At 48.6% G+C, this 24,704-nt stretch overlaps 1 protein-coding gene across 1 annotated transcript in view; it reads left to right on the plus strand.

Moving 5' to 3' along the window:
• Window positions 1–24,704, plus strand: part of LOC138282469 (uncharacterized) — a 260,896-nt gene that overhangs the window by 97,509 nt on the left and 138,683 nt on the right. Inside the window, exon 2 of the transcript XR_011200958.1 lies at window positions 12,055–12,111. The gene's annotated coding sequence lies outside the window, so the exon portion shown is untranslated. The remainder of the gene's footprint in view (window positions 1–12,054; window positions 12,112–24,704) is intronic.

Below are 24,704 nucleotides of genomic sequence, written 5' to 3' on the forward strand. Positions count from 1 at the left end.
ATCTGTCACTTTCTGGCAACAGATAAAGGTATTTAGCAGGCCATCAGGAAGTCCATGATTTCTTTAAGTAGAAGAACTAAAATTCTATGGCTGCTTGTCTAGTGAAGGAGTGCCAATGGAAGGTAGGTATCCATGCACAGCCATTAAAAGGTCAATTTCCCAAAACTTCACTTTTGTAAGGTACAACATATAGCAAGCAAGAAGACACAGGGCTGGCTGTGATGAGCACTGGGGACAGTCAACACAACTCTCCTGCATCTTTTCCTGCTTAGAGAAGGCTTTTCAGCGACAACATGGTCAAGTCTTTTTAGCTGTTTCAGGAATGCGATCCCCATAGTGTCGATCCTCCAGCTTTGCCATGTCCTCCAGAGTATATGAAGTGAGGTTGCCCTTCTGATGCAGTGAGGTGCTCTAGACACAGTTACAGCCTAAACTGCTGAACACATTTGCTCCAGTTCTGGCAGAAAGCTAGATCTAGGTACAGAAATAGTCCTTTTGTGGTTTGGTATGAATCGGTCCAGTAGTTTTAGAGTAATTGATGAAAAATAAAGTTTTTTATCTAGGGACACGGAGGCCCCACGGATCCCGACAGGTCTCAAACTGAGATCTGATTGGCTGCCACCACTTCAAACCAGAACATGATGGCAGCCATCTTAGGAGTTGAAGAATTCGCAAATACACTGCATAATTTGAAAAAAATACAAGCATGGCCTCCTGTGCTTGTTCTTATATGTCCCCTGGGTGGGCCAGGAGACAAATTTATAATTTTGGGGAGAGAGCATGCGTTGCCTCTCTCCCCATGCTGGTTTTGGCCCTGGGGCCTTGACACATAATAAACAGGGGGCACGCTGCTCCCCTCCCTGGCTCAATTTCAGCCCCTGGGTTCCCAGCTTTTGGGGCCGGCTACTTTTCAAAACAGGAGGGGACACGCAATCCCCCTCCCCAGGCCGATTTCAGCCCTGGCGACCCCATTCCCCAGGGCCTGGCAGCATGTACAAAGGGAAAGGGGGGCTGTGCTGCCCCCCTCACCGAGCCATTTATGGCCCTGGGACCCCATCTCTCAGGGCCAGCTCATGTGCTATGTCTTGGGGCTCCCACTCTCGGGACATAACGGTTACCCTGACTACATTGGTACAAGGTAACCAGGGTTCTCTCTCTTTGTGGGAGAAATGTTAATCTCCCGCCAAGCGGGCGCAAACACAAAGTTCACTTTAGCAGGCGGGAGCATGAAAAATGCTCCTGCCTGCTGGGAGTGGACTTCCGGACTGTTTCCCTGCCCACAGTGTTGCTGGCTTCCCACCGCTTCCCCCAACGATAGTGTTGTGGGTACCCTTTGTTGGCTGGGCCCCGAGGGATGGGGTCCACGGGCCTTATTTAGTCCGGTGAGGGTGGACACGCAGCCCCCTTTCCCCTTTACATATTGGATTCAGTCTCAGAGATGGGGCCCAAAATTGGCTTGGGGACAGCGGCCACTTGCCTCCTCCCTTCCCCCCAAAAAAAATCAGTTGGCCCTGGGAGATGGGGTCCCCAGGGCCAAAAGCGGCTTGGGGAGGGAAGCCACGTGTATCCCCCCAACAAAAATGCTCCAGAAATTAAGACCCCAGGGCTGAATTTAGCCAGAGGTGTCGCGCCGCTGTGCGCGGCACGAGCCGAACATTCGGCCCCAGCCTGCTCTGTACATTACGAGGCCCCAAATTGGGCATGGGGCCTGGTTCTTTTTTAGCGCACCGCATGTCTAGGCAGGTCTAACCCCCCACTCACCTGTTCTTTTCTTTTTTTTTCTGGACATCTGGTTGTGCCTTCTTTTATGTTTTTCCCCCTTTCCCATATTACCTTTCTCTTCCCAGCATTCCTTGTTCCCTACTCTCTATGGTTCTTAGTCCAATCTATTCTATGTGCTTTTCCCTATCTAAGATGGTGTCCTTTTACTTCCTGTTGGTCGTTTCCTGTTTGTTGGTATTTAAGGGCTGGGATTCTTTCTCTCCTTGTGCTGCAACACTTTCTGTTTGGATGGTGTCTTCACTCCTGCTTCCTTGTATTCCTGTGCTGGTTCTCGTCGGTTCCAGTGTATTTTCCTGTATTTTGTTCCTGCTGTTACCTATTCTTTTTATTCCTGTTGCAGGATCCTATCTCTTGGAGGTTTTTTCCCCTTTCAGGGTTTTTTTCCCTCTGGCACTACTTCTGAGGGACACGGCCTGCCCTTGGCGTACCCATTGCCTGCAGCACCGTGGCTACCAGAAAGAGTCTCCCCTACTTGGGCCAAGGCCAAACATTCAAGAACAGGATCCATGCCACTCGCTCTGTGGCCTCCAGGGTAAAGCAGCACATAAGTCGTGACAAGAGGAGGGGGACTGCATGCCCCCTCCCCTTAGGTTTAATTAGTAACCCTGGGGGATGTGGTCCCCAGGGCCTATCCAGGCTCAGGGAGGGGGGCCGCGTGCCCCACCTCCCCTTTAATTTCAATAGTGGCCCTGCGGGATGGAGTTCCAAGGGCCTAAGGAGTCTCTGGGAGGATGGCCATGTGGCTCCCCCCCCTTTAAAATATATATGGCCGTGGGGAATGGGGTCTCCAGGGCCATAATATGGGTGGGGAGGGGGCCATCTGCATTTTTTTTTAAAGGCCCTGGGATCCCACCCCTGCTGCACTTGGCCAAAGGCAGTGCGTGGTTGGCTGTGTTTAGGGAGGCTGGCCACAGGGCTTGGGCTCAGGCCAAGCCTTGCGTCCAACCCTCACTGCAGATGGCCAAAAGCTGTGTGCAGTGTGGGGCTAGCTGCATGCAAGTGGGGGGTGGCTGGCCAGGCCCTGCCTTTGGCTGTGCGTGGCAGGATTAACGTATGGTAATTAAAAATTACTTTACGTTAAAAAAAACATAGAAATTCACTGATAAAAAACAAAGGTTAAATTAACATTATAATTTGGTGACATGTTCAGTTTTGAACTCTAACAACCACTGAAATTCAGCAGTTATAGTTATGGTTATCTCAAGTAACTATAAACTGTGCCCTAGAATAACTATAACTTGCGCCCTCATCATGCACTGCTAATTACCCTACGTATTACATCACTCATGATATCTTCTTTGAGATCATTGTCAATATCACTGTTCATGGCAGGGCCACACATTATAGTTACTTTAGGGCATGAGTTATAGGTACTTGAGATAACTTGTGTTTGGACAAAGCTAAACCTCTCTGAAGAGCTATAATGATAGCAAAAATGTGTCATGGGTTGCTTTTATTCATTCTAGGTTGGCATGGATGGTATTTTACCAATCCAAAGCTGTAATACTGTGCTTGGAGTGGTAAGAGACTTTTGTGATTTCACAGTTCGGCATGGATGGCACTGATCTAATCCTGTGCTTAAAGACTTTGCTGTACAAATAGCAAAATACTTTGGCCCTGTCTAGCTTGGCATGGATAGCACTCTGCTCATCCTATGCTTAAAAACTATGCTAGAAAAGCAGACATTTGAGGTGAGCAATTTTAAAGTGTTGCTGGTTTTTGGATACATATGTGTGTGTGTGTGTGTGTGTGTGTATATATATGTATATATATATATGTGTATATAGAACGAGTGAGAGATCGATCACCCCCAACAATGGTTTAATTTTTTTTATTTTGAAATGTGTTGTTTCCCTGAGAGGTTATCATGGCCGCCAGGGGACGCACACATATCTAAAAAAAAAAAAAAAAAATGAATAAAATTATTTTAGGCCCGCATTGGGGTCGTCGTGTGATCAAGAGGGGCTCTGACAATTTAATTGCTGTTTTTTAATAAAAAAAATGTATATTCCCCGATGGGGGGGCATGATCACCCCCATGGAAAAAACACCTTTTAAAAAAAATTAAAAATAAAAAAATAAAAATTGTCCCCTGGTTGGTGCCCACTCCGATACTACGAGCACCAACCCCCTTTCTATGGTCCCTGGTGGCCCAGTGGTTTTCATGGTTGTTGATTGCGGTCGCGCCATGATCCACAGCCAGGGAAACATGCCAGGAAGGCATTGTTGGAAAAGGGAGACTCTTCCCTTTCCAGTGATGCCTCTGTGACACCTGGGGAGGTATTGCGGCCCCCAAAAGCCCCAACGGACGATTAAGCTAGCTCTCATGTTGAGTCTTCTCCGCTGCCGGTGGGAAAGTGTTACATATGAGTGGGAAGGGGGTGGAGACAGACTTGCACCAGAGGATCCTTTTTAGTCCTTCCCATTGTCAACAAATTACCAAGAAATTTACCGGGGAGGGTGTCCGCATGTGTCGGTCATTGGCCAACACTGACACTCACCTGGGTAAGGGCTATGCAAGGTAGTGTTTGCCATTTTAATATGACAGCTCTGCACTTTTTACAGCTGTTTGTTTTGTTTGATTTGCTACTATTAGGCAGGTTGGCTTGAGCTGAAAAATATCATAGCTACTTATATTTTTCAGATTCTGATTGTGACATGGATTTCCTGCAGAAATGCACTATCCACGCGCCTTGATGCCAATAAAGACAGAGGGCCTTATTACGAGTTTATCGCCACCCGCCAAAGTCTTTGGGTTGGAAATCCACCCACTGGCCCTATTACGAGTTTCCCACCGGGCCAGCGGGAAACAGGCCATAACATTGACGCCGGATTGTAATCGAGCCGGCAGCAATGTTGCGGTTCATCTGGTGCAGCAGCACCTGTCATGCTTTTCACTGCCCGTAATTCGATCAGTGAAAAGCACGACGGGGCTGTCCATGGGGGCCCTCAGCACCCCCGTTCTGCCAGCCTTTGCATGGCAGTGGGACCTCCATACAAAGGCTGGCGGAAACGTGGGTCGTAATCTGGAGGGGAGTGCTGCTTGCAGCGCTGCCCTTGCAGATTGAGACCGCTGGCACCACCAGGCCGTCAGCTGGTGGCAACCTGGCGGTACCAACAGTCAGACCATGGTGGCTCTGCCACGGTCATACTATGGCGGTCCGGGCACCACCGCAAGTCTGGCAGTCCATAGACCGCCAGATTCGTAATGAGGCCCAGAATCTTTTTATTCCTTACAAGGTTCCATAGGCCATATACATTGATTGATTTAACTGTGGGAGGAGTGGGTTTCATGGTGTGCTGTCATTCATTTATCATTAGTGGTTATCGGATGTGAATAGTAAGGCTGAATAACTCTTGTCCTTTATGGTATTAGGTGCTGACTTATATAAATTATGGATATTTGTTTGGGGTTTCTGTAAGTTGTAGGTCTAATTTGCCCTACATGGGCAATATATCAAATAGCATTCCATGTGGGATGGCATAGTGTGAACACTTAATGCAAAGATATCTAGTGTAAGAGGATAGATTGTGAAAATGTGTTTTAGGCTTAGTGATTTTGTGCAAATCCATTCTGTTAGAGACCGGGGGAAATCTGCTAATACCCTTCTAATATAAATTTGATAGCTGTGCCATCAATTGTACTTCCTCTTTCATTCCTCACCCCCACTATATAACTAAGATTGTGTGTTTTGGTGTCAGTCTTTATTAGTAATCTGTTCTACTAATGTTCCATGCTATCATGGTGATGTCTGGTACAACCAAATATGTAATGTGATGAGGACAGGCTGACTTGAGTCACTCATAGAGAAGGTGCAAGCTAGGTGCCCAAGTGAGTGTGTTATATTTGCTGTGTGCCCATCCTTGTCACAAATGCACGTAGGTAATAATGGGACAGTTAACAGTCTCATTTCATTCTGTCATGGGGACTATCATATGCATGTTAGGAGATGTGTGGGGCAATTGTGAACAAAGTATTGGCATTCCCTGTAATACCCTATTACCAGGCAGAGTAGAAAAACAAGATATGATATACAGCATAAAATCTATACTATTTCAGTACATTCAATACTCATTGCTTCAATGAACTCTGCAAATCAGCATAGAAATCAGCTACACTTTCAGTGGTGATCTTAAAATGTCTTTGGTTAGTTCTTCCACCGTTTTTGATCAGTTTGTCTCTGCCTACGAGCTTCCTGAATGTTCGATCTGTTGCTTTGACTTGTCCTTCCCTCAGTGTGCCATAAGGCTGATCTTCTGAGCCTTGCATGGGAATCCTTGTTGTGTCCATTTGAAGCACTCCTAGACATTTTTGTAATCATTCCAATTCTTCCAGGTCAATATAGTCTGTGGCTTTCCTATCCATTGTTATCCACATCATGGTGGGCTCCAGTAAATCAAATGTAATGTCCCAATTAGGAAGACTAGGTTTCGAGGCTATCAAGGCCTTCCTCTTGGTAGTGGTCTCCTTGGAAAATCTGCTGGGATTTGAATCTTGTTTCCATTTACTTTGTAGATTCCATTCTTGGGGGGTCCTTGCAACATTTGTCTCACCTCCTTCTGTCTTAAAAAGTAGGCTATGATTGATCGAGTGCATAATGTATCTCAGTTAGGTAGGACTTGAGACCTAATCTTGTAGGTCCTCTGCAATTCTAACAGGTGATGTATGTTATTAATTTTTATAGCATGCGATTGTGACCTAGAAAGTCATGCTGTCTTTACTTTTTGGAAAAGGAAGAAAGAAACCTAATCAAGAACAGCGTTGAGAGCCTAGAGAATGTAAAGCCAGGTCTCAGCACATTCCTAAAGACAAACAGATGTTGTGTGGATTGGAGGGATGGAGGAAGCATATTCCCCAGGTAGATAGCCTGAGTAGAAAAAGCACTACCACCTGCATGTGCCTTTTTGATCTTGAGAACGACAAGCAAGGGTGTTACTTCAAACAGCAAAGGTGATAGGCCGCTTCTGTGGTAGATGCTCTGTAGAGGAGATGCATCGGTTCTGCTGAATCCACAGATGGGCTGGCAGAGCACCTTCAGACCCACTCTCAAGGGCCCAGGACTGGGGTAGTTCCACTGGGAATGCAGGACTCCCAGATGTCAGAGTTCAGGTGCTGAATTCAAGGTTATTGGAAGCCTATTCTGCCCTGAGGTTTCTGATCTGGAGGCCAGCCATCTAGACCTTGGAGTCACTTGAGGTACTGGGTTTTTCAGAACCGGTACTGATCCGGTAACCCAGTGGTGCCAGGGTACACCCAAAGACCTCGGGTACTTTCCTGATTCAGACCACAGAAACTCAGAGTCTTCTAGGTGAAGTAAAAGATCGAATTTATTGGCTGCAACCAAGTAACAAGCGTCCTAGAAGTACAACAGCACGGTTTGTATGTTCTCAGGAGACTGTGTTTCAATGCAAAGTCAGGTTTCCTTATATACAGTTTTTTAAGCTTCAGGCAAAGATTCTTGACATTTTGGTTGGTCATTCACATGTTTTCACTACAAAGGAAAAAACAGTGTCATGATGAAACCTCATATTTCATGTCATCCAACCCATAATAAATTACCCGGCAAGGCCTAGTATTTTACATCAGGTAAGTGTGGACCCCCAATAAAAACGGGCACCTCCCCCTCGTAAAGTAAGAAGAAGAAAAGAGCAGGTGCAGGTGTGAGCAAGATTAGGCAGGGTGCGTGAGCGATAATAAGGGTTTTATGGCATGGTGTGCCTTGATGCTATCTGATTCGGCCACTGGGAGAGGGACTGACCAAACAGGTTTGGCCTGAGGCAATGGTTCCAGCTTGCCCAGGTCAGAGAAAAGTCAATCAAGGTGTACGTGTCCTTGGAATCAAATCTGACTGTATTATAAGCCTATGTGAGGGCAACTTTTAAAAATGGCTGCCGTGTATAAAATGGGAGCCACGAGTGCAGGACGAAAATGGCGATTTCGAGGTGAAAACGCTGCTGGAATTGAGCGAAAAATGCTCATGCTTAGTGTACTAGTCATTTTCGGTCTTTTGATACTAAAATCGTACTGCTGTGGCAAAGTAAATTACATGGGTCCAGAATTTTTAGAACCACACACTCTGAGGTCCTCGGTTCCTGAGCTTAGAGATGCAGGTCCATTCCTTCTTACCCAGGCAAGAGGGCATCAAGACAGCAGGTCAGCATGGCAGCAATGCTTCAGAGCAGCAGTCCAGCAGAGTGGCAGTCTTATCAGCAGCACAGTAGTTTTTCTTCCTGACAGAGACAATCAATCAATCAGTGGGATTTATATAGTGCACTTATCACCCATGAGGGTATCCAGGCACTGATAGGCTGCTGAGCTGTAGTCGGACAGTCATGTCTTTAGTCCTTTCCTGAAGACTAGGAGGGAGGGAGGTGTTCTGAGGTGGGTTGGGAGGCTGTTCCAGCCTTTAACTGTGAAGAAGGAGAAGGCACAACCTCCATAGATTTTGCGACAGATGCAGGAGGTGTGAGCGAGGAAGTTTGCTATTTAGTGGAGGTGTCTGGAGGGTGGATGGAAGTTCAGTCGGTGGATGAGGTAGCTGGGTCCTAGGATGAGCAGGGGCTTGTATGCATAGGTAAGTATCTTGAATTGGCAGCGCTTCTGTACAGGCAGCCAGTGGAGGTTCAAGAGGTGTGGGTTCATCTGAAGCGGTCCTGGATGAGTTTGGCTGCAGAGTTCTGGAGGACCTGGAGTCATTTCATGAGGTGTGACGAGATTCCTGCATATAGTGTGTTGCCGTAGTCTAGGCGGCTGGTGATGAGGGCCTGTGTGGCTGTTCTTCTGGTGGAGTTCGGAAGCTACTTGAAAATCTTCCAAAGCATTCAAAGTGTGAAGAAGCAGGCGCAGGAGTATGTGTTGATCTTTTTCTCTATGTTAAGTTTATTTTTGAGGATGGTTCCATAGGTCCTGCCGTGGTTCATGGCTGTGGAGGGGGGGGGGGTGTTCCTAGGTTGGCGGGCCTCCAGGAGTTATCCCAGGAAGAGGTGGATATTCTAAATAGTAGGACTTCTGTTTTGTTGTTGTTAAAGTTTGAGACAGATGTTCTTCATCTAATTGGTGATGCAGAGGTGGAAGTTGGTCTTTGCTGAGGATGGGTCTTTGGTTAACAAGAGGATGAATTGAGTGTTGACTGCATAGGAGATAATTTTTAGTCCTTAGTTCCTGATGATGCTGGCCAAGGGGGTCATTTAGGCGTTGAAGAGGGTGGGCTGAGGTAAGAGCCCTGAAACATGCCACATATGATGTCCTTAGGGTTTGAGGTAAAGGGGGGGTGGACTCTGTGGTTTCTGCTGGAGAAGAAGGAAGCGATCCACTTCAGGGCATCACCTCTATCTGGCAGAGTCTCTTGATCAGAGTATTATGGGAGACAGTGTCAAAGGCTGCAGAGAGGTCGAGGAATATGAGGGCAGCCGCTTCTCCTAGGTCTAGAAGGGATTTGATGTAATCCGTGGCTAGGATCAGTGCAGATTTGGTGCTATGGTTGGAACAGACTGGGAGGTGTCTAGAAGGTCACAGTCCTCTAGGTAAGTGCTGAGCTGTTGGTTTATAGCTTTCTCTATGACTTTAGCTGGGAAGGGAAACAGAGAGATTGGGCGGTAGTTCTTGAGTTTGTTGGAGTCAGCAGAGGGTTTCTTGAGGAGGGGTTTGACTCTGGCATGTTCCCATTCTTCGGGGTATGTGGCTGTTGTGATGGAGGTGCTGAGGATGTCTGTGAGTGATGTTGATGGCTTTGATTCCTAGGTTGAACATGTGGTGTGGACAGAGGTTGGTGGGGGATCCTAAGTGGATAGATCTCATGATGTTGACGGTGGATTGAGTGATGAGTTGTTTCCAGTTGTGGAGAGTGGTGTTGGTCGGGTGTTGGTAGAGTTTAGAAGGTTGATGGTGTCTGCTGCCATTGGCTGGGTTGTCAAGTTTATATATATGATGGAAATGTTGCCATTGAAGTAATCGGACAGGGAGTCTCAGAGATCCTGGGATGGGGAAGCACTGTTTTCTGTTGCTGATGGGTTGGAGAATTCCTTAACAATTTTGAAGAGTTCCTTACTATGGTTAGAGCTGGATTGGATTATGGTTAGTAGTTGTAGCATCCTGGCTTCTTTTAGGCAGTTGTGGTATTGGTTCAGTGAGATTTTGAAGGTGGTTCTGTTGCTGGGTAATTTGGTGGAGTGCCATTGTCCATTGAGTTGCTTGTGCACTCATTTCTTGGATCTGAGTTCTGGAGTCTACCATTTAGCTTAGTTGATGGCTGGGTATGCCAGTCGTGCACTGCGCTACTCTGTCTGCTCAGTGTGTGATCCATGTGCAAAAGGTTTTTGACTGAGGTATTAATGAAGAATCTGGGGGATTGCAGTTGAAGGCGCCTGACCACTGGCTTTAGGAGATCTTGCTTCAGCTCTGCTGGGTGGTGCGATGGGGGATGGTGTGTCATCTGGGTGCTGTGAAGTGGGTGAAATGGATGATGGAGTGGTTCTACCAGGTGATTTCTGAGGTGTGACTAAATTTGATATTGTTGCTGGAGGTAAGGATGGTATTAAGTGTGTGACCTACGGTGTGTGTGGCGCTCATGACTATTTGATTGAGACCGATGACATTCATACTGTCTAGGACGTTTCTGGTGTTTGCATCATTGTGGTCTTCGAGGTGGAAATTGAGGTCTTCTAGGAAGATGTAGTGTTCGGTGTTGATGGCAAGGGTTGCAGTGATTCCTGGGATGGCGCTGCAGAGGCTGTGATGGGGTCCTGGAGGTCTGTAAGCGAGGGTGCCTTTGAGGGTGGTGTTGACGTCTATGCAGAAATGGAAGTTGAGGTGTTTCATGATCTGTGCATCATAGGCAGTTGTGGTGGTACAATGAAGATCATCTTTGTATAAGATGGGGATGCCGCCTCCTGGTTTGTCAGGGTGGTTGAAGTGGCAGATCCTGTAACCGCTCGGTGTGGCTGCGGCAATGTCCGGTGCAGAGGTGGTGTTAAGCCATGTCTCGGTGAGGAAGGTGAAGTCGGGATCAAGGGTTGAGATGGTATCCCATATCTTGGTGGAGTGCTTGCAGAGGAATCGGACGTTGAGCAGGATACACTAAAGTAGATGATGCTCTTGTTTTGATGTGGGGGTGGCTGTGCTGACGGGCGAAGGTGGGTTGGTGTAGCAGGTGAAGTGGCAGCAGCGGTAGGCAAAGGGCCCAGTGGTAGTCGTAGGCGAGTTACAGCAGCAGTCACCTCTGGGTGGATGGGCGTTGACGGCAGTGAGATCTGCTCTCGAGTAGCATTGGATAGTGGATGATCCAGGGTTCCAGGCGCTGCACGTGGTGCAGGTGCAGACGGATGCAGACGGGCTTGCCTTTGGATTGTCTTCAGAGTGCCAGCGGTGCGGCGATGCACAGTCTGTGTATGTAGTCTTGGGAGTAGTGAGGGGCTATCAGGGAGGTAGGAGAGTCAAAGGTGAGAAAGCCACGGGATGTCGGCATAAAGACAGAATCGGGCAGGAGTGCGCAGACCGATGTCGCCTACAGACAACCAATGAGATAGTGGCACTAAGGCACTAAAGAAATTACTCTAGACTAAAAGAAATGACTAAAATACAACAGGAGGTTCCTAAGCAAAATTGCCAGTTTAGCAGAGATATCCAAAAATACCACAGAAGTTACCCAAGCAAAATTACCAGTTAAGCATAGCAATCCAAAAATACTCAGGCACCCGAGAGGAGGTATTAATGGTCCTGAACTGGTGGCTCGGGCTGTTGGAGTGCAGTGGCCTCTCATGAGGAGCTAGCAGCAGGAAGAGCAGTGCAAGACCATGTAGCTGGTGCTACACACTGCAGCGGCCTGCACAAGTAGTCTTGGGAGGAAGGAGGGGCAGTCAGGGAGGCTTGATGGGTCGAAGGTGGGAAGCTGCAGGGTATCATCAGAACGGAGGGATCAGGCAGAAGTAGAGGACTAAAGTCACCTACAGACAACCAATGAGACAATGGCACTAAACACTAAAGAAATTACTCTTTTCCAAAAGAAATTACTGAAATATCATAGGTGTTACCAAATCAAAATAAACAGTTAAGCATAGCAGTCCTAAATACTGTGAATGGCTTTCCAAAAATCCAGAGAACAATTTGTTGTAATATTCTTTCATTATCTCCACTGGGAAGGAAAGAAGAGAAATTGGACAAATTATGCTCATGATGGAAGGGTCAGCAGAGTTATTTTTTTCAAAACCACCAGTGCTGCACTCCAATTTCTTTGTACCTGTCGGAAGTAAGAGAGTGATTATTTTTTGCCTTTAGAAAATGGACGAGACACTGTGATAGCTGCCTCCAGACCCCCAGAAGAAGCGGATCAAGGTGAGATCCCAAAGAAATTGAGTTTGTTATTTCCTTATATGTTTTGACTGACATCTGGCTCAAATCCTCTATAATCAGTCAAGTGCTACACGTATTTCTGATAGCAGAAGCTGCTAATGAGGGCATTGCTAGGCTTTCTTTAAGCCTTTTGTGTGATAATATTTTGATTGTCTCAAGGTGCAGAGTAGAGATAATATTTAGAACTTATTCTGAAAATAGCCTGTCAGATTATCAGGGTGTTTGTTGTATGCCTCAACCCATTCCCAAGAGTTGGCTACTGAGCGTGCTTTGGAGGATATCTTCACAGGCACATTGGAAGAATGTGAAGATTATTCTTCAATAGTTGAGGCAACATGGGCACCAAAAATGTTTCTATTTTCTCTTGGATACGGGAAAAGCGAACATTGTCCCGTCTTGCTTTGTCACACAGCTCAAAAGTCTGCTGTAGGTGCCATTTTTCCTAGCCCCTATTTTCAACTTTGTTCAGATGATATTCCATGACAGTCTTTTTCTTAGACCCCTTCCTTTCTTGCATAGAAGGGCACTGTGTCCACCCTCTCCATAGCCATATCTGTCCTTTTGGTGTTCGTCAAGCTCAGTCTGCCACTGACTGCTAAAATATTTTTCAGTTTGGTTCCAAAGACAATGTCCTGTTCGGTTGTCGCAGACTTCTTTATCGCAGCTTTACCACCTACCTCTATTTCCGTGAAGAGGGCCTGCCTCAAGGATTTTAGCAAGGGCATTTCAATAATACTGCGCACCAACCACTACGTAGATATTGTTATCGCCTGCCACATTCTCCCTTCATTTAAGATGGAGCACAGTATTTCGAGGTTGGGGTATGTTCCAAAAAGCTTGTCTCCTTTTTCACCTGAGGGGTGATAGTCCTGTCACATACGGGGTCAAAAAATATTTTTTTTGCTGCAGTTCCTTCGGGCCTCCTCTACCCACTTTTGTCTTATAATTTTCTGTGGCCAGGACCGCCTGTTGAACTCCAATGACGGGGTACAACAGAGATTTTGTTGTGTTACATTAGTTTTAGTGTCTTTTAAGTTGTACATTTGGTATCATTGTTATTTCTAGCTCCCATTCAAATCCACTTCCTGGTCCCTTTTGCTTATCTATCATACTCCTGTCTCCCTCAGGCACTATGGGGGTCATTCCGACCCTGGCGGTCACGGATGACGGAAGCACCGCCAACAGGCTGGCGGTGCTTCCTGGGCCATTCTGACCGCGGCGGTAAAGCCGTGGTCAGAAAACCGGGTCCGGCGGATTCCCGCCGGATTTCCCCCGGTTGCCCAAATCCACCATGGCGGCGCTGCTGGATTCTGACCCCCTTCCCGTCACCCTGTTTCTGGCGGTTTTTACCGCCAGGAACAGGATGGCAGGAACGGGTGTCCTGGGGCCCCTGGGGGCCACTGCACTGCCCATGCCAATGGCATGGGCAGTGCAGGGGCCCCCTAACAGGGCCCCAGCCTGCTTTTCACTGTCTGCCTAGCAGACAGTGAAAAGCGCGACGGGCGCTAGTGCACCCGTCGCACACCTGCAACACCGCCGGCTCCATTCGGAGCCGGCTTCAGTGTTGCAGGCCCCTTTCCCGCTGGGCCGGCGGGCGCTAACTTGGCTAGCGCCCGCCGCCCCAGCGGGAAAGTTGAAATGGCCCCAGCGGTCTTTTGACCGCGGAGCGGCCATATGGCGGTTACCGCATGGGCCTATATGTTAATAAAGATAGTTTTTTGTCCCTCACGGCTCTTAATAGTAGTTACTTTCTCTCCCCAGTTGTCATTTTATAAAACTTAGAGCTTAAGCATGCAGTCATTCCCTGGAGGCTTCCTCCTTTACTTTTCAATATTTAGCCATGTTCACCTCTCCAGTATACCACTGCTCGCTCCTTACCGGGCCGTTGTTTGCTTTTCGCAGAGAGCACTGAGTGTATAATGCTCTTTGGTGTGCCTGAGGTTCTGTGTTTCCAGTCTTCCTCCCCCTGCCGGCTCCCAATTACTCTGCCTTTGCTCACACCTCTCCGTTCTCTCGGCCTGTTCTCTCTGTCATGTCGCAGGCGTGCGCGCATTAACAACACGAACACAGATGGTGGGTGAGTAACGTGCTTTATTAGTTGTCTCACACCTAACTTAAATTTCCCGCGTCCCTACCTCTATTTATCCATCCCCTCGCGTCATCACTGGTGCGCTCTATCTTGCGCCTCGCTGCAGGGGGGAAACAGTCTACAACCCCTTCTGCTCTGGGGAAGTGGTCTTACCCACTTCCTGCAGCAACACTACATCCCTCCCCAACATGGGAAACAATATGAACAAACAGAATACTGCAAACAGATGAGGTGATGCTGAAAACTTCATGGCCTGCTACAGTGCAGGTTGGGAAGGCCTTGGCCCGGGTCACCGATGTTAGGATCAGTCACATGCAAAGTCTGCATAGCATCAGGATGGACCTGGGTTGTGCCTCAACATGTATCGTCCGCTTCCAGACCTCTCTCACGCTGAAACCTGGTTTGTGCTCTTGCTGGGTGCCTTTGTTCTTGGGGATTGCTCTTGCGCTTGTGCCGGTGCTGGAGCAGCCGCTTGTTCCTCAGTAGTGGGTCTCACTCCATTGCTTGCGGGCTCCTGGTAAATGGGGTCGGTGTCTGAGTCCGTCCCAGCGTCAGTCACAACCATGCTGCCTCTTCTGTCCTCGCTGGATGTAGAAGGGAACAGGTGTTTGAACAGTGCCACATTGCGGGTTACAGTCTCTGGCCCCCGGCGGGCTGTCACCATGGTGCCCTTCATGGCGATCACTGTCCACGGGTGTGCCTTGAAGGGCAGGCGGAACTTGCCTCCGGGGTGACGGTCTTTGACCAGGACAGCATCGCCCACCTGGACTTGGACTGCTCGAGCTCTCCGTCTCCTGGAGGCATAGGCGTTGGTACGGGCCCTCCTTGCTGCAGATCAGTCTGGTGGGGTTGGTTGTGTTGCCCACAAGGGGTGATGTGGGATGGCATCCGTTATTGTCCTTCCAAAACAGAGTTGGCTGGGAGTCACCCCGGTGGTGGTGGTGTGGGTAGTGACCCTGTACTCTCGTAGAAACGTATAGATGGCACTTTCAAGGTTCCTGGATTCCGCCTTGGCAAAGCGGACTACTTTATTTAGAGTGTCTCCATTCGCTTGTGGCCATCAGGGTGTGACTCACCAGTGTTTGGTGTTGGTGGAAGCCAGGAAGTCTGGCCACTCTCGGCTGTTGAAGGGGGGCCCGTTGTCTGTGCACACCTCACTGAAGAAGCCATGGGTGGCCATGAGTTTCTCAAACTTCGGGATGGCCGGGTGTGCAGACGTGGAATGTACCAACTCAACCTCGGGGTACCGCGAGTAGTCGTCAACTACCACCACCATGTACGACCCATCAGGGAGGCTTCCGAAGTCTGCGCTCACCCTTTGCCACAGGGCCGAGGGCCCTTCTTTGGTGATGACTGGTGCCAGAGGATCTGGGGAGCCACTGGCTTGGCAGACAAGACACCCTTTGACGGCGTCCTCTACCAGCTGATCTAGTCCTGGAAACCACACCTTGTTCCGGAGCCGGGTCTTTGATTTGACAATGCCCTGGTGGGCTCCGTGGCCGAGGGACATGGCTTGGGCTGTCAAACTGAATGGTATTACCAGGCGGAACCCTCTCAGCAGGCAGCCGTCCTCGCTTACCCAGAGCTCATGTCGTATGTTGAACAGAGCGTGGAGACTGGCTTGAGCATCCTGGGTACGGAAGATGTCTGGTCGTTGGAGTAGTCGCCAGTCCCCTGACCGGGTGGCTGTTATGGCAATTTGTAGGCATTTGTCCTGGTTGGTAGCAGCTACTACTTCACTGAGTGGTATAGGCAATGGTCTGGCTCGGTCTACCACAAACCGCATCTACTCCTCCGTCTCCTGGGCCTCTGCCACTTCTTGAGGGGTGGCCAGACGGGCATGGGGTGATAGAAAGTCTGCTGGATTAATTGTGCCTGACTGATATTCGATGGTAAAGTCGAATTCTTGGAGTTGCAATATCCACTTCTCAATCCTAGGGGGAGGTTTTGAGGATGACCCTTTGAAGAGAGGCAGCAGTGGTTTTTGGTCGGTCACTACTGAGAATAGCTTGCCGTAAAGGTATAGGTGGAAATGGCGACACCCCCAGTGGATGGCAATGGCCTCCCGCTCAATTTGGGAGTACCTCTGTTCCATTGGCATGAGTGTGCGGCTGGAAAAGGCGATGGGAGCCCATTTTCTGCAGTCTTGCTTCTGTTCTAGGACAGCTCCTAGGCCCGTGGGACTGGCATCGCCGACCAGCTGTGACTCCCGTTGGGGGTCGAAGAATGTCAGTGTGGTGTCAGCGGAGAGTGCATCTTTGGTGGCTTGGAAAGCGCGTTCTTGTTCCTTGCCTCACTTCCATTGGTGGTCAGCTTATGTGAGCCATCGTAAAGGGCCAGTGATGTCTGCCAGGTTCTTCATGAACCCGCCACAGTATGGGACCAAGCCTAGGAAGCTTTGGACCCCTGAAACTAAAGTGGAAGCCGGGGCTTCTTGGATGTCCCTGACTTTGTGTGGGTCAGGTCCGACGCTGTGTTTGGAGAACCGGTAGCCGAAGAAACAGATCTCCTCCTTCAGGAAATCGCATTTCGCTCGGTGGAGTGTCAGCCCCTGCTTCTGTAGTCTCACAAACACAGCCTGCAGCCTCTTCAGGTGTTTATCCAGGGTAGGGGCGTGAACCAGGATGTCGTCGCTCACGTTGCAAAACTTGACGTGTTGAAAAACTTCTACCGCACTGGAGATGCCAAAGTTGAGCCGCTTGTACCGCCAGAGGCCATTGTGTGTGGAGAATGTGGTTATTGGTCAAGATTCGGGGTGTAGCATGATTTGATGGTACCCTGATCTGAGGTCCATTTTTTAGAACCATCAGGATCCGGCTAGTTCACTGAGTATGTCGCCTATGGTTAGAGTCAGGTGTCTTTCTCTTTTGATCGCCAGGTTCGGCATGCGCATGTCCACGCAAATGCGAACAGCGTCTAGCTGCTTGGGTTTCCGCACAACCACAATCGGAGATACTCATGGGGTGGGGCCGGAAACCCGTTCAATGATGCCCTCCTGCTCCAGGCGTTAGAGCTCACGCTCTAATTTTGGGCGGAGGTGGAACGCCACTCGCCACTCGGAGCGGGGGCCCTTTCAGGCATTCAATGCCTTCAAACAGGGAGCTGAACTCTTCTACCAGGTCTCGGAGCACGTTAGCATGGATGCTGAATGGGAAATGCACTAGGTCGAGGTCTTGGGCAGTCTGGCAGCCAAGCAGGAACCCGGCACCGTCCTTGGACACGTAGATCTTCGTGGCTTTGCTGGTGTCATCGTGGGTGACCTCCGCCATGAACACCCCAGCTATTTCTAGAGGTTGGGTGTTGCCGAATACGAATACTTGCACAACTGTGGGTCTGGGCGGCGGCAGCGGCTTGGGTAACTTCTGGTACTTGCCCATGGCCATCAGGTTTATGGAGGCGCCGGTGTCCACTAGTGCCGATATGGGGAGTCCTTGCATGAGAATTTGGCATGTGGGTAGCCGCCGGTTCCCGACAGTGTGCACTACTTGGACTATCTGATGGTCGCCGTCCATGTCACTGTCCAAGTCTAGACCTGGAGTAGTCTCAATCGTTTTGATTGATTTTGTTGTTGTGGGAGTTGTAGGTTTGGGCGTAGACCGGCAGACTTTTGCACAGTGGTTGGTTTTTTCGCATGCGCTGCATGTTTTTCCCCAGGCTGGGCAGGTGGTGGGGTGTGGTGCCGGACCGCTGCACCACTTGCAGGGCTTGCCTTTCTACCTTTCTTTGTAGCCGTCGCCTCTTGCTTGCAGTACGTTCGTCGTCACCGCGTTGGCCGGCTCGTTTTTTACCTGGGTTGGTGGTGCTTGCTCCATATGCGCTGCACGAGCTCACAACAGTTCTTGGGACCGTCCGAGGGTGAGGATGTTTTTCATTGGCATGTTTGGTTGTTGCACGATGCGCTCCTGGAGCTTTGATGACGAACACCCTTGGATGAATTATGCCCGGATTTCGTCCTCCTCGTCGGGTAGTGTGCAGGTGCTGGCTAGCTCCTTCAGCCTGGCATAGAAGACGTCAACTGACTCGTCCGCTGTCTGGTGAGCTTGGCACAGCAGAAACCGCTCATAATCTGGGTTTGCATATGGCTCGAAGTGCGCCATGATTGCACCTTTCAGGGTTTCAGACGTGTGCGGCCTTGCCCCTGTTACTGACTTGAAGACTTTGTGGATGTCTGCGCCACCGATGTGAAGGAGGAGGGGTCTCCGTCGTTCTGCCTGGACGTCTAGAGCTTCAAAGTAGGTTTCGAAGCGCTCCCCCCAGACTTTCCACCTCACGGCCTGGGTGGGAGGGGCGCCGTGATGGTGAAGTGCTCCAGAAAAGGTATACTGGCCATGGCGAGGGGAGTAGGGGGTGGTGATGCGCCGTACAAAAAGGATTCGGGGTCCCCGGTTACCTCACTATTTCACTGGCCTGAGATTGTCTTCTCCTGCACCACCTCCCTGCAATAGGGGTTGTGGAACTCTCATGGTGCAGCTCAGGAGGATCGTGGGGTTGGGAAGCTAGGGTGGCAGACGGGGAGTGTGCCTGGTGCAGGGCCCAGCACCCAAGGTGTGGTCTGGTCGTAGTCAAGAGTGTGGTTGGTCTCACCTGTTGCACTGTAGTTATTTCTCTCTTTTTTTTTTGTTGGTTGCCGGTGGTGGAGGGCGTGGCAGTGTGCAGCAAAACTCTCCTTTATTTTGGTGATTGCTGCCAGTGGTGGAGGGCATGAGGATGGTAGGAAGGCCCTCTGCGGGACACCCGCGCTGAGGAGTGGGGCAGTGGCAGCCCTCATGAAACCTCCTCACCTTGCAATGTATTGCTGGCGGCAGAGGGCATGGTAGTGCAGGAAGGCCCCCTTAAGAATACGCGTGCAGATGTGCGGTGCACCAGCGGTGGCCTGGAAGGAGCAAGCTGCAGGCAGGATGGTCGCGGCTGTTTGGCTGTGTGCGCTGCGTCTTCCCCAGTGTTCTGCTGCCGGGAGGGGTCGTATCAGCGGGCATCAGGCCGGGTCTTGGAAGTTACCACAGCCGGCTGATGGTGGGTGGGGCGTGTCTCTTTGATTAGTCTTCTTTAACACTGCCATTTAGTAGATGGGGCTAAAGGGCAGGGCTTAAGTCTTTGTTGTTCAGACTGTGATGGGTCTTTTAGGGGAGACTAGACTTTTCTCTTTTCCTGTTCACTGTCCGTAGTGACTCTTGATACCCAGGTGAAGAAAGCTCACACGTCTTTGTGCCCTGTGGTGAAACTGAAGACTACTCTGCTGTAAGCAACATCACTCTATGCAGACTGTAGAAAGCAGCCTGGAAAAGACACATGAAAGAAGACCCAACACAAACTGGTACTGAGAATGCAGACTGAGAATCCACATCCCCTGTCTGCTTTATCTGTGTAAAAGTGGTGGCTGTTCACTCCCTTATTGTCCCAGTTCAAGTTAACTTTGACCAAGTAAGGGGTGCTCCACAGTATACCCAGAGGAGAGCTATAGAACCAGAGCTGATATCTCTCTGACAGACAGCGTTACATGAGTGAGAGGACATCACCTGGACTCTGACCTGGAAGGAAGGGCTGTCTCCCTGTCCTGAAGCATCAGGAGGCTGCATGCCTGAAAGGAATATGACAGATGAATGCTGGCCCAGCAAAAGGTGCTGACCACCAGGGTGAGCAGAACCAGCTGACTCTGGAGCTGAGGATCCATCCATCGACACTTGAAAGATTGACCGCCATTGGCATGTCTGAACCTGAAAGCAGCCTCCAACATGGCACTGTCCTGAAATGTGCTTGAAGCTCACTGCACCTCTAACTCTGAAGCAGCTGTACCCTGGCACTGCTTAAGTGTGGCTGGAGTGAAGTGCACTGTTGTGATGACTGATTAGACCTCTGTGGTTCAAGAAGCAGTCTCCCGCTATGAGTGGTTCCAGAGTTGCACCACTGCCTGGAGAAGTGCTTCCAGCAGCCCTGTTACCTGTGACCCCAGCCAACTAACTCTGCACCTGGGAGAGGGCTTGTGAATGACCTGAAAGTGATGGTGATGCCAACCAAACCTTGAGTTGCCGCCTGTGTTGGTGCTTCCATAGACTGGACTGAAGTGCACACACATTCACAGCCAGTGCTTCTTCCACCCTGAGGTAGGACGAGTAACCAAAGACATGGTGTGGGTTAAAGAAAAGGACTTACGTTGGTGAGATTTACATACTGGAACATGACTGTAATACTGCGAGCACAAACTCTGAACAAGAGGGGTAGCACTCCACCAAAGCCTGAAGCCTGCCCTACCATATCTTATGCTTATTTAGGGAAATGTGGGGACGGGAGTGGGTTTTGAAACCTGAGTACAGTGGCCCAGTGTCAGTGATCATTTGTACTTAAAATATTGTAGTGTGTAGTATGTTGTTTTTGTTGTCTAAAAAAGACAAGAACTAGGTTGGTCATTCAGCTGTTGCACTGCTGAAGACTGTTGAGTTATAAGCTTAATATGCTCCCACACTACCTCCCTGAGAAGCCTATGACTGTTCACCATCATCATCACTGAGAATCAAGTGTTGAAGGAGGTGTACTTAGCCAGGATGTAGAGCCATAGTAGGACGGATCCCAGGACATCAGAGGTAAATGATTCCAGCCCACATAGCTGAGGCCCAATATTCCATGTTTGCCCCGTCAACCCCCAAACATGGTTTGACCACCTCAAAATGAGAATCTCTCACATAGGGGGTTGTGGGCAAAGTTAGCCATGCTGCTTTGCTTGATAACTTGTCCTAAGGTCTCTGATATGTGATCTTTGGACATATCGGATAGAATGTTATCCATGGATGTGGTAATCATTGTCTTTGCTCAAGTGACTAAATCAAAGCACTTTCCATATCCTACCTAGCCCTCCTGGATCCTTCTAAACATAGGAGTGAATGACCATTAAGATTAGCCCCGGGTGAGTCAGGAACTGTGACTCTCTTTGCAGAAGCCATTTAATGGGCTATCATTTCCTGCCCATTGATAGGTGAGGCAACATCACAAAACAAAATAAAATGATGGACGTGGCGTTGAAACCTTTTTGCTCACTGTCTCTGGATTCAAGCTAGCATGGCTGAAGAAAGTTGATAGCTTGAAACTGGTCCAAAGATGCTTGTTTCCGGTTCAGGGAGGACCTGGCTTGGCAGTTTGGGCTGGACTGTTCGCATGGGGAGCTGGGTCAAGACTGATTTGCATATGGCTGTGTCCAAACTGGGGTGGCATGATGAGCAAAATAATGGTGGATTAAACCCAGATCTGTGACTGGGGGGTGAGTGTTTGAAAAGTTTCAGGACTCTGTCCATCATCCTTTTGTGTTGCATTAATAGGTGAGTACAATGGGTTATGCAGGCGTCTTGAGTAGATGTGGTCAGGTTTGGAGTTCTTTCTACCTGGGATGCATGGCCTCAGTGGCCTTTTCTCTGAGTGGAAGATTGAAGGTATATCATGGAAGCTGCTGACTTGTTCTCACATACCACCTTTAAGACATTTTACTTTGTCAGTGTTATCAGCACCTTCCCCGGTAGGGCTGAGAGAGTCTGGTCCCAGACAAAAATTAGGGCTAAAGAACAATGGCAGGAGGGTGGTCTGGTGCTCTGCAAATCTGGTATTCACTATAGCTCAAGGTCCAGAGTGCCTGTTCATTCCTGCCAATATTACGCCAAGTGGGCAGTGGTGATCCTGCAAATTCTTTGGCAGGCTTTGTTGAGCTTTTGTCTCATATTAGGGACTTCATCAGCAGACCAATTAAAAATAGCCTCATGACTGGCTGCTCGTGGTTTGACAGATTATGTAGGATAGCTAACGCCTCCCTGTGTCAGGCTCTTAGTCAAACTCCTAGAGATCAGGCTACTGTCATTGCCTGTAGAAAGACATACCCAGGCCCTGAAACAGCGGAAGGCCAAAATTAAGGTAGAGCAATGGGAAAATATAGTGATAGCCTGCCAAAAGAAGGGCTTCCAGGCCTTTTGGTGGATAGTCTGGGCTGGTCTTTCAAAGGGTAAATCCCCAGAGGTTGTTACTTCGCATATCCCCTCCGAAGCCTGGTGCAACCATTTTTCTGGTATCTATTGGGCTGATGAGGTAAGGGACGATTCTGTGCTGTTGACTTTGCCTTTGAACTTGGGCTCCACCTTTTTGGAGTCTGTAGTCTTAAAGGCCATTCATGACAGACTCCCTAAGGACGCCCCTAACTCCGATGGGATCACGATGGATCTCTTTATAAAATAACCAGAATTCTGGGACCCTCTCTTAACAAAGATTTTTAATATGGTATGTAGGGTTGGGCCCCCTACATCTTGGCAAACTTCTGTTGTGGTCCCAATCTTTAAAAAGGGTAACATTTTGGATCCTAGGTGTTATCAACCAATCTCGTTACTTGACTCCTCGTCAAAATTAATGGGGCGGGTGGTGTTGGAACGAGTGATCCCTTGGGTGCAGGAGGAAACATTTTTATCCCAGGTTCAATATAGATTTAGGAAAGGTCTGGAAACCATTGAACAGTGCCTTAACCTCTACCTCCTCAAGGCCAAGTATAAGTACGTGAAGGGTGGGTCCATTCATTTAGCCTTCATGGACCTGTTGAGCGCATTCAACCGCGTCAATAGGGAAAAATTCTGGGCAATTTTATCATCCATGGACCTTGATGGGGGTCTAATAGATCTCATGAGACTCCTTCACCAGGGGCAGAGGACAAAAGTAAGGTATGGGCCAAATGGCGAGACCACCTCTCCTTTTTGTGTCAGCCGGGGCGTACACCAGGGATGTGTTCTTGCCCCTATCTTATTTGCCCTATATATTAATGCCCTAGAGAAAGCTCTGGTCTCCACGAGCTGATGTTCTCCGCATCCATAACAATGCTATTCCAGCTCTATTATATGCAGACAATTCAGTTTTACTGGCGAGGACAGCAAAAGGGCTTAAACAGCTAGTTGATAGTTTTGTTGATTTCATGAAAAACGTGGACCTCAAAACCATCTGTTCAAAGACCTTTGTAATACTCTGTGGCCCCTAAAATACCAAGACATGCCCTATGCATATAGGAATACCTACTCTGACAAAAGCAGGCTCCTTTCCATACTTGGGGTTAGAATTTGATGAAGCATGTAGCTGGCGGCACTGCCTGAAAAGTAGGGTCTCACGCTTTTTGCGTACAGTAGGCATCACCTACTCCTTAACTGCTAATTGAGGGAGAAAGCCAGTTGCCCCCATACTGGAGGTCTATAAGAGAAAATGCTTGCTGGCTGTGACCTATGGTATGTGGTTGTGGGGTTATAAAGATGTAGGGATCCTTCAGGTAGAGGAAAATCGGTTTTGTTGCCGGCTGCTAGGTACCCTGCCCTCTACACCACATGTTTCTGTTCACCAGGAACTGGGTCTTGAATACTTACAGGATAGAATTAGCATTGCTCCACTGGAGCTATGGTGCGCGATCTGCCGTAATAAGGAAGCTGTCCTCAATCAGCTGATTATTAAGGACTGTCTCGCTAGTAATCTTGCCTGTTCAATCCCGACCTAATCCCGAGGTTGAAATACATCAAGGACTCTCTAACCAATGTGGGTTGCCCGCATTTGTTCGTGAGTCCATATCTCATTACCAAAAATGACAATTTGTGGGTTTGTGATCACTTTCTTAAGCTCAGACAAGCAGCCCGAGAAGCAAATGAAGTGGGCAAGGCAACTGTTAAGGATTATTGTATGGCTTGAATGTCAGTGGGCCCATCCCCTTATTTATTGTTTGTTAATAATGTGTTGTATGAGGGAATGCTCTTAACCTGTTTTAGATTGGGGTCTCTTCATTGGATGCTGTCCTTTCCTCAAGGACAGTTTTCCTCTAATGCTATTTGCACCTGTCCCTGTGATGAGTATTCACCACAAACGTTGTTGCGTTTTTTGCACCCCTTTAAAAAATTGTATTTGGTACCGCTACTACGAAAACAAAACTTCACTAATTGCAGGGTTGATTTGCTCTCTCTTCACCAGTTAAATGATTATGATGTATGCTGCTCAGTGGGCCACTTCCTGACAGGAGCGGTGGCCGGCCTGGCGTAAGAAGTTGCTGTTTTAATAATAAGATAGGACGATTAATTTTTTTAAGGAGGGGGCTTTGTCTGTTTTTATGGATAATGTTTTGTATATTTTGTACGTTTTAAATTTTGTATTGTATGTAATTCTTTTATGATCTATTTATTTAATTGAATAAAGATTATTAATTAATTTATGCTTTGTCAGTGAAGAATGTGCAACCTAAGCTTTGAACACACATAATCCGTGCCTCCAGTCCTGACATAGACTTTATAAATTCTTAGCTAGTGTGAAGGAAAGCTTCAGTTCTAATATAAGAACCCGGAGATAAGGATGATCTCACTGTGAAGGTAACTGAGTGGAAGAAGTCTACCTAAGTCTTATGTATGGAAAAATTGTGGGGTGTTGTCTTGGAAAGAGTGCTTTGGTCATTGACAGTTTGGTTATTTTGATTGATCAACATATTTTCCAACTTATATAGAGC

The sequence above is a fragment of the Pleurodeles waltl genome, chromosome 2_2, assembly GCF_031143425.1.
Source record: "Pleurodeles waltl isolate 20211129_DDA chromosome 2_2, aPleWal1.hap1.20221129, whole genome shotgun sequence".
NCBI classification, from domain to species: Eukaryota; Metazoa; Chordata; class Amphibia; order Caudata; family Salamandridae; genus Pleurodeles; species Pleurodeles waltl.